The sequence below is a fragment of the Lycium ferocissimum genome, chromosome 7 (genome assembly GCF_029784015.1).
Source record: "Lycium ferocissimum isolate CSIRO_LF1 chromosome 7, AGI_CSIRO_Lferr_CH_V1, whole genome shotgun sequence".
Taxonomy (NCBI): Eukaryota; Viridiplantae; Streptophyta; class Magnoliopsida; order Solanales; family Solanaceae; genus Lycium; species Lycium ferocissimum.
Window position 1 is genome coordinate 21,392,089 of NC_081348.1, and position 7,935 is coordinate 21,400,023.

Consider the following 7,935-nt stretch of genomic DNA (forward strand, 5'->3'; position numbering starts at 1 on the left):
TAAGGAAGCCAAAAAGGGGTGTTTTAGGAATATTAAAAAATGTAAACGCCAAATGGGTGTTAAAAACACGTCAATTATTAAAAGAAAAAATATTTAATTTATAAATTCTATGTAGTTCGCCGGAAGATGAAGGAGAAGCACGCTCTTTCTCTCAAATGTCCACCTATTTTTTTTTTTTTTTGGGAATGAGGTATATTTCATAGTTATTTTAATTAGTGGGTACGATCGGATCGGGTTAAAAGGGTAAATCGGGTAATTTTAAATGAAATTGGGCAATTGAGGAGGTTGATTTAGAGATTCCATCCAATTGAGGTATGGATGTAAACTTTATTACTTTGATGATATTTGATCACTTTCGCTAACGGAGGGCAAAGCTAACAAATAAACTAAAGTAGAGGGGTATATTTTACCCATTTCCCTTTAAAAATTGGTCAACTTCTAAATACATGGCCACAAAAATAACTACCTTGTGTAAATAATCCCTTTTGTTTTCATCATTGTCCAATTGCAATTGCGGGGAATGGAGAAAGAACAAAGAAAAAATTAAAAATAAGAAAAAGTCGAAGACAACAGTCTCCAAAGTAATACTAGTAAGTAAAAAATTATTATGCTGGTACTCCTGTTTGACATTCTAATTTCTATGGAAGAATTTTACTTGCAATCTCTTACTGCACAAAAATATTTACTCTAAATTTATGAATCATTTGTAAGCAATTAAACTAGTTTATTTTATAGGTAAAATTTATTTATATGTGTATCAATTTGTTTCTCTGAGTTCATATAGGATTCTTTGGTAAGATATGTTTCTGAAAATAATATATGTATCAGCTTTGGTAATATTAATCTTTTATTTCGTAGTTATACACCTATTCAAGATCTTATGTTTATACATAGCAAATCATTGCATTAGCAATATCATCCTATTTTAATACACGCTGTTCAGTACTATTCTTATTTTAATACACCCTATTCATTTAATACAACAAACCAAACAGTCGATAAAAACTAAATGTCAGCATAACTAATCTCATCATCACTAATCTCACTATACAAACGCTCCTTATATTAGTTTAATAAGTAGTGTAATAATTTAGATTATGACTTAACATTTATTTTATTTTAGATTAAATTATTTTCCTTCATCACGGATCGTTTCAATAATTTTAGTGTCCTTTTCACTATCTAATCTTTAAATTTATTAACTTTAACCATAATTAAAAGGCCAAAAGTGTAAACATTTCTTTATGTTGGCACCCATAACCCTTGAACGCCTTGGTGGTTAAAGTCGGTTAGGGATTAGCACACGCAACGATATCCTCATCTCCAAGGGTATACATATGTTTTGACTTTTGACCGGAATAGCATGAGATAAACCTAAACTTTTGTCTGGAATTTTTCATTTTCAAATAGCGTGGAAAGAAAAATCAGAGATTAAAGCCGTGAAATTGGCAGGTAATTTGGCGATGGAGGCAGAAAGAAGATGGTGGTGGTGGGGTTGTAGATAAGGCCACCAACTCCACGAGACCCGAAGTGGAGCCCCGACTCCTCAAATCCATCAAATTGGCTGTTCGCTCCTCTGATTCGGAGCTCCGACTTGCTGCCCATACCCCATGTCCCTTATGAAACGTGACCCTCTCAGGTTTTTTACTCTTTTGTATTTATATATACATTTTTGCTTCATTCTTCTTGGTTGGCCCCTAGTTTATTATTTGGACTCAGCACAAACTTTAAGAAAGAAGGGAACATCTTTGCAACTTGTGGTTGTTATAGATATTTGTGTGGTTATGCAAATCATTTCAGAAAGTGAATTAGTTTCCAAATTTTTGAAAGGGGTGATTAACATTTTTGTCATTAAAAGGAATAGGTTACATGAATTGAAACGGAGGAGGAGTATAGTATTGGAATGAAATAGGCCAAAGTAGAGTTGCTGGATGATATAGAGGATTTATATAGCCTATCCAAATTAGTTTTTGAGACGTAGTTGGTTGATTGATATTGGTGATTGGTGTTCTTTATTAACTAGAAGAGTGTTGTACTTTTGTTGATTTTGCAATTGTGGGCTTCCCAAGCTTTGTACTTTGATGTTATGGTGATTAAGCTTTTTTGTATGTCTGTGCCATGGGACAAAATGACACTGGGTCTTTTGTTTGGGTTTTCAGCTTGGTTGGACACCTGTATGTTAGCGATAAGTGTAGGATTTAGAGAGTGAAGTGTTTGGGATAAGTGATAACTGTAGGATGTAGAGAATGTCTAGTTTTAGAGAAACTTTCATTTGATTTTAAGGGCAAACAACTTACCAGTTTCGGGAGCAATGGGTCTGAATAAAGCAGATTTTTTTCCCCATATGAATAGAGCAGATTGAATATACAGAGTTTATATCAACCCCAACTAGTTTGGATTGTCGTTTAGTTAATTGGTTAGGACTTAGGAGAAATGCGTATCCAAATGTTGTCAGTTATTGATTCAGCTAAAATTTTACCAGTTCAATTGGTTGCCAGAAAAATAAGACATCTTCACCATAAATCAATAGAGTGGGACTTCTCAATTGAAGGCCGTGGAATTTCGAATTTCATACCTACTGATATTTTACGTTCTTTATTTGACGCCTACTCTGTCAACGGTATCTATGTTCTGCAATTTCTTTGCCCCGAAACAGAGAAACATCAATTTCTTCTGTTTGTTAGCTTCACATTAAGAATCCATTGAGCAGATATCTTTCTTCACAGAATTGTAAGGGGGTTCGTTATCCTCAGTATGTCATTATATTGGATATAGAAGCTGAATATGTTTGTCCACTCTTATATTATAATCAGTAAACACAAGTTTTGTTGGCACAACTTCATCCATTTCTGTAGTCCACCTAAGAGAGTTTTCAATGTTGCAATTGGACTCTTTTTCAAGGTATAATATATTTGACAGCCTTTGAAATATTCTTTCATCTTTGTCACTGCATTCTTCAGAAACTTCTATATAAATTGTATGTGGAAGTGAATGCATTGAAAAATTATTCATAGCTGATTTAAAACAAGATGTAAAATTATTGCGGAGGGCTGGGTGACATTTTTGGGGACCAAGTGAGGAACTGAGGACATCTTCATAAATGCAGTGGAGTGATTATTTTAGTCCTAGTTGGAAACTCACTTTTACATCTCAGATAAAAACTGGTCATGATGGTAGTCCTCTCCTCACTATACTTGGGTTTTATGGTTTTGTTTGAGCATATGCAGGATGATGTCCAATTTCCTAGTGTAATATTTTCTCCTTTTTGTAATTGTTATAAATACTGGCAGTTCAAACATTAGCCACTTAATTATCCAAGGTAAAAGGTTTTCGCTTAAGAAGCATGTTAAAGTCCAAGACGAAATATAATGAACAATGCTGTCGTACGTTGTTGATTTTTCCAACTAGGAGGTGCTTTTGACTTTCAATCATGTAACCGCTCCGCCAAAAGAGTATAGTACATGGTTTCGCTCAGTTATGGTCTGGGTTATTTTCCTGAGTCATAAACTATTTCTCTGTGATAGGATTAAACCAGTGCCACTTTACATTCATCCCATGATGTTTAGAAATGAATTGACATATTTGTGCATCGTCTCCTGATAGTAACTTGATTTATGGGTTTCTCTTGACAGGTACGATATCTCGCTCTTCTCATAATAGATGAACTCTTTCGCTCGAAACTTTTTAGAACTATTGCCAAGCCGAGAACTTGGATCAGTTGCTCACTTTGGCAAGTTGGGTTCAGAAGGAATCTGCCACTTCCGCCTCCTACCTCTGTTGCTTCTGTATTACGCCCCAAAGCAATTGAGTTCTTAGAGAAGTGGAATTCTTCATTTGGCATTCATTATAGGCAGCTCAGGTTGGGGTATGACTATTTGAAGAACACCCTCCGGTTTCAATTTCCAAACTTGCAAGCAAATGCAGCTAGGATTCGGCAGGAAAGGAGGGAAAGAGAGATGAGAACAAAGGAGATCCTGCTGAAGAAGTTTGAAACCTTGAAGGAGAACCTGCTAGCTATAAAAGATGAAATTCAGTCCACAGTTGATGAAATTGGCGAGTGTTTGAACATTTTAAGCACAAAGGATGAAGAAGATATATTGCTGACTCCTTTAGACGATGAAGAAATTGTGGAGTTCCGCAACTCTGAACTCCGACAAATCCGTCTTGATTCTTTGAAGGAGGGGGAAAAAATTAAAGAGGACAGTGAAAATGAAGTTGTGTTTGATCACATTGAGGGAACTATTTAAGGTTCTAGTAACAAAACATATGGTCACAATGCAAGAATGGCTCTCTGTTCTCATAAGAGTGGAAACAGCAGACACTAGGTTCAGGGACTCCACATTAAAGGATTTTATTGATATTCGTAATCATCTAAAATCAGTGAAGAAAAATGTGAAGAATCTGGATTTGTACTCTCTGCCTAAAACTAGAAGTGTCGAGGAAGAAGACATATGGGAAGAGGGTAATGTGGAACCAGAAAATGGAAAATCATTTAAAATGCCTGACCGAGGTGAGATTGTTCCATGAATCTGAATTTCAGTGGAATGAGAGTTGAAGCTCCTGAATGTAGTAATCTTAAAGTAAAGGAAAGGAAAAGTCGCAGGTGGCCAATGGCAGTGCAACTGACACCTCTAGAGGTAAGCTTTTAGCTGAAGCCTCACAGTGGGGTTCTTTCTTGGATGATTGGGGATCAAACAGCAGGGATGTTTTGGCGAACCAAAGGGGATTAGATCTTGATGGCCATTGGGGTAGGGTGGATCATGATGCGGTGATTCCTGCTGAAAAAGGTAACTGAAAGTCCATGCAACTGTATAGGGAAGATCCTCTGAAATACAACCATGTCGGGCCCCTTTGAGAAGCGGAGGACTTGTCAGAGGAAAGATTTGAAAATTTGTCCATTTCATGGGCCTATTATTCCTTCGAGATGATGAAGGTAAACCAATTGATACAGACTCATCAATAGAAGATCGGGCTGCCCAGTTGGTGGAGCAACAAGAGCCCATCAATGCATGCCCTTCAGTAGTGGAGAAAATACATGATTTGGATGAGAAACTTGTGGAAAAATTAGCCAAGCAGGCTGTAAAAAATGTCCGACAAAGAGACAAAGAGGAGACAAAGAAGAGAGAGCATGACAAACAGATTTTGAAGCGGGCCAAGCTTGCTAAAGTCCGAGAACATAATCAAGAAGTTCTACGTGATGCTGCATTGGCATCATCATCAAGATCCTTATATGCCGGAGAAGATCAGGATAGATCTTCTTTGTCTAGATCTTCGTCCACGAGTAAGAAAGAAACTCTGGCATCTATGTTAAAAAAGAAAGAAACTGCCAAAGATAGATTGGGTCAAAGGCTTCTTAACAGCCGTGCTAGAGATGCAACAGTACGACAGTTAACGGTGGCTGAGGATGCTAATTACCGTGAAGCCTTTCCAAATCAATGGTAGGTTAATGACTCAATGCTACATTTTCTGGTAAGTTCTTGACATTGTTTCCAGGTGTTGTATTTTTTTGTAATATGAAGTTGCTCCTGCCTGCTGGTGGTTCAAAACATCGTTTTTCTTGTTCTGTCCCACTTCTGGTTAGTTTTTCAGTTTGCCGAACTGTAAATTTTACATTATACATTGGAACTTCCTTTACCAATAAATTAGGAGAAATTTTGTCAATCACTATGGTTTTTTAAATGCATTGCATGTGTTGTTCTTCTTAGCCTTAGCTTGTCATGTATCGAAAAGAAAAATCTGCAGTATCTCCGGAAGAGAGAATTTTCAGGTGACCATGTTCTTGGATATACAGTCAGTCGACCATCAGACTGAGAACGTACGATGCAGTTGGGTGTTTCAAGTAGAATATGGATGACGGTATTGCGTGTAGACCAACTTATATCTCAAGTAATATTGTAAAGTCATGAAAGGATATCATAGATGCAGTTGGGTGTTTCAAGTAGAATATGGATGACGGGATTGCGTGTAGACCAACTTATATCTCAAGTAATATTGTAAGTCATGAAAGGATATCATACGTGCTGGCACATGTTTAAACTTATGGATGCATGAACCTCAAGTAAGCTTAAAAATGCAAAAGTCAGGTTTGGGGAAGAAAAAGTCAATAAACTAAGAGAGTGCAATTATTGAATAAGATTGCAACAACCATGCAGAGGCAACTAACAACTAAAAGTAAGCTGTCAAATGGAAACATTCAGAAAGTTTGGTACTTATCCTATCCTGTATGTCATTAATTTTTTTGGTTCTTCTCCAAAGCTAATAAAGGTAGATGTCACTATGTTTTTTGGTTCTTCTCTAAAAGCTAAGAAATCTATGTCCCTATGTTTTTTGGTTCTTCTCCAAAGGCTAAGAAAGTTAGATTCTCCTTCCATTAATATGGCTTATCTCATCTATTCCACCCTATATTATGATATTGGACATAAGAAAAGCAGAGCTGACATTAAATAAGAGATTCCAAAGTGATGGGATGCTCGATAAAAATGCATCCAGTGGAAGGTAGCAGGTACTCGGATTGAATAAGCTTCAAATTTAAGATTTCTTTTAAAGAAGGCTTACCTAAGTGTGATAGTTTCAAATTTTTGCTAAGACATTGAATGACCTAGGGGCTCCATCATTTAAATTTTCAGGGAAATGAAAAGATCTGTTACATCGTGTAACACACAATATCAATTGTGAAACTTCCTTGCTATGTGATTAGTATAAATTAACAAAAGAAAAACAAAAAAGTATATGGGGAAATAGACACCTGTAGTTCTTACGTGGTTTCCCTTTTGGGAACGCGTGAAGGGCTTATTCTTTTCTTTCTTGAGCCAAGTAAGTGCAGTAAAAAAGTCAAATGCCCTTAAGAAATAAAGAAAAAAAAAAAATAAGCCAAGATGCTGCCTTTACTACTTTTTGCTAGTGGTTCATCCACTTTAAGTAACTTTCAACCCAAGTCTTGCTTTTATTCCACTAATAACGAACGACATTTCAATACTTTGTGAAACCTCATACTTGTTAATTTTGTTAATTTTCTCATATCACTAACCAGAAAATCCCCAGTTTTAAGGGGGAAAATTGACAATATATCAGTGCAATATTGGAGTAGAATACTTAGATTTGATATCTCATTTATTATGAACTAAACTTCTTTTTACTTTTAGAAATCAGATCGATTGAACAGTTTAGTAAAGTTATACAACTACAAATTATAATACTTGCCAGCTCAAATTACTAAAAAAATCTCTTGTTCATAACCAACCAAGTTCCCGTGTTTGGCGTAATTTACTATAGAAAATTACCAACTTAACCTCTAAGAGCATGTTTCAAAAAACCACTCAAAGCTACAAGGCACTAATTTTCAATTGAATAAATTAAAAAAAAGGGAAATGCCTCCAATATCAAAATGACTTTAAAAGCCATAAAAAATTTTTATTTACCCCAACAGAAACCCTTTTATTGAAATATTGGAAATCCATTTAGCTTTATCAAAAACCATTTACCCATTCCGTTATCAAAAGAATTAGATTTTTTATTGCCATTTTATAATACCCATATGACACGGGCCTAATTGGGTTTACTGTTTTAAATTAAAAAAAATTTTAAATATAAAAATAAAAAAAGACCCCTACATACCACCACAAACTAATCTTAAACCCGGTCATATATATATTGTAAAAAAAATTTTAAGAAATAAAGGGTGATATTTTTAAAGAAAAAAAAATAAATAAAATATGAAGGGAGTAAAATTCTTTCTACGAAAGTAAAGAAAAATTATGACGATGGGTAAAGGATTTTGTATTAAAGGGTATTTTGCCTTTTTCCTAAATTAAATCTTGGGATTACCTTTCATGTTCTTCATTTTTTTTTTTTTTTAATTTAACGAGGAATAAGTTGAGTATCTTTTCCCATCTTAGATTTAAAAAAAAAAAAATTGCCCCCCTGTTTTATTCTTTC

The 7,935-nt window shown here is 35.2% G+C and overlaps 1 pseudogene; it reads left to right on the forward strand.

The window, feature by feature from the left end:
* Nucleotides 1-2,118: 2,118 nt before the first annotated feature.
* On the forward strand, nt 2,119-5,570 carry LOC132062014 (UV-stimulated scaffold protein A homolog; annotated as a pseudogene).
* The last annotated feature ends 2,365 nt before the right edge of the window (nt 5,571-7,935 follow it).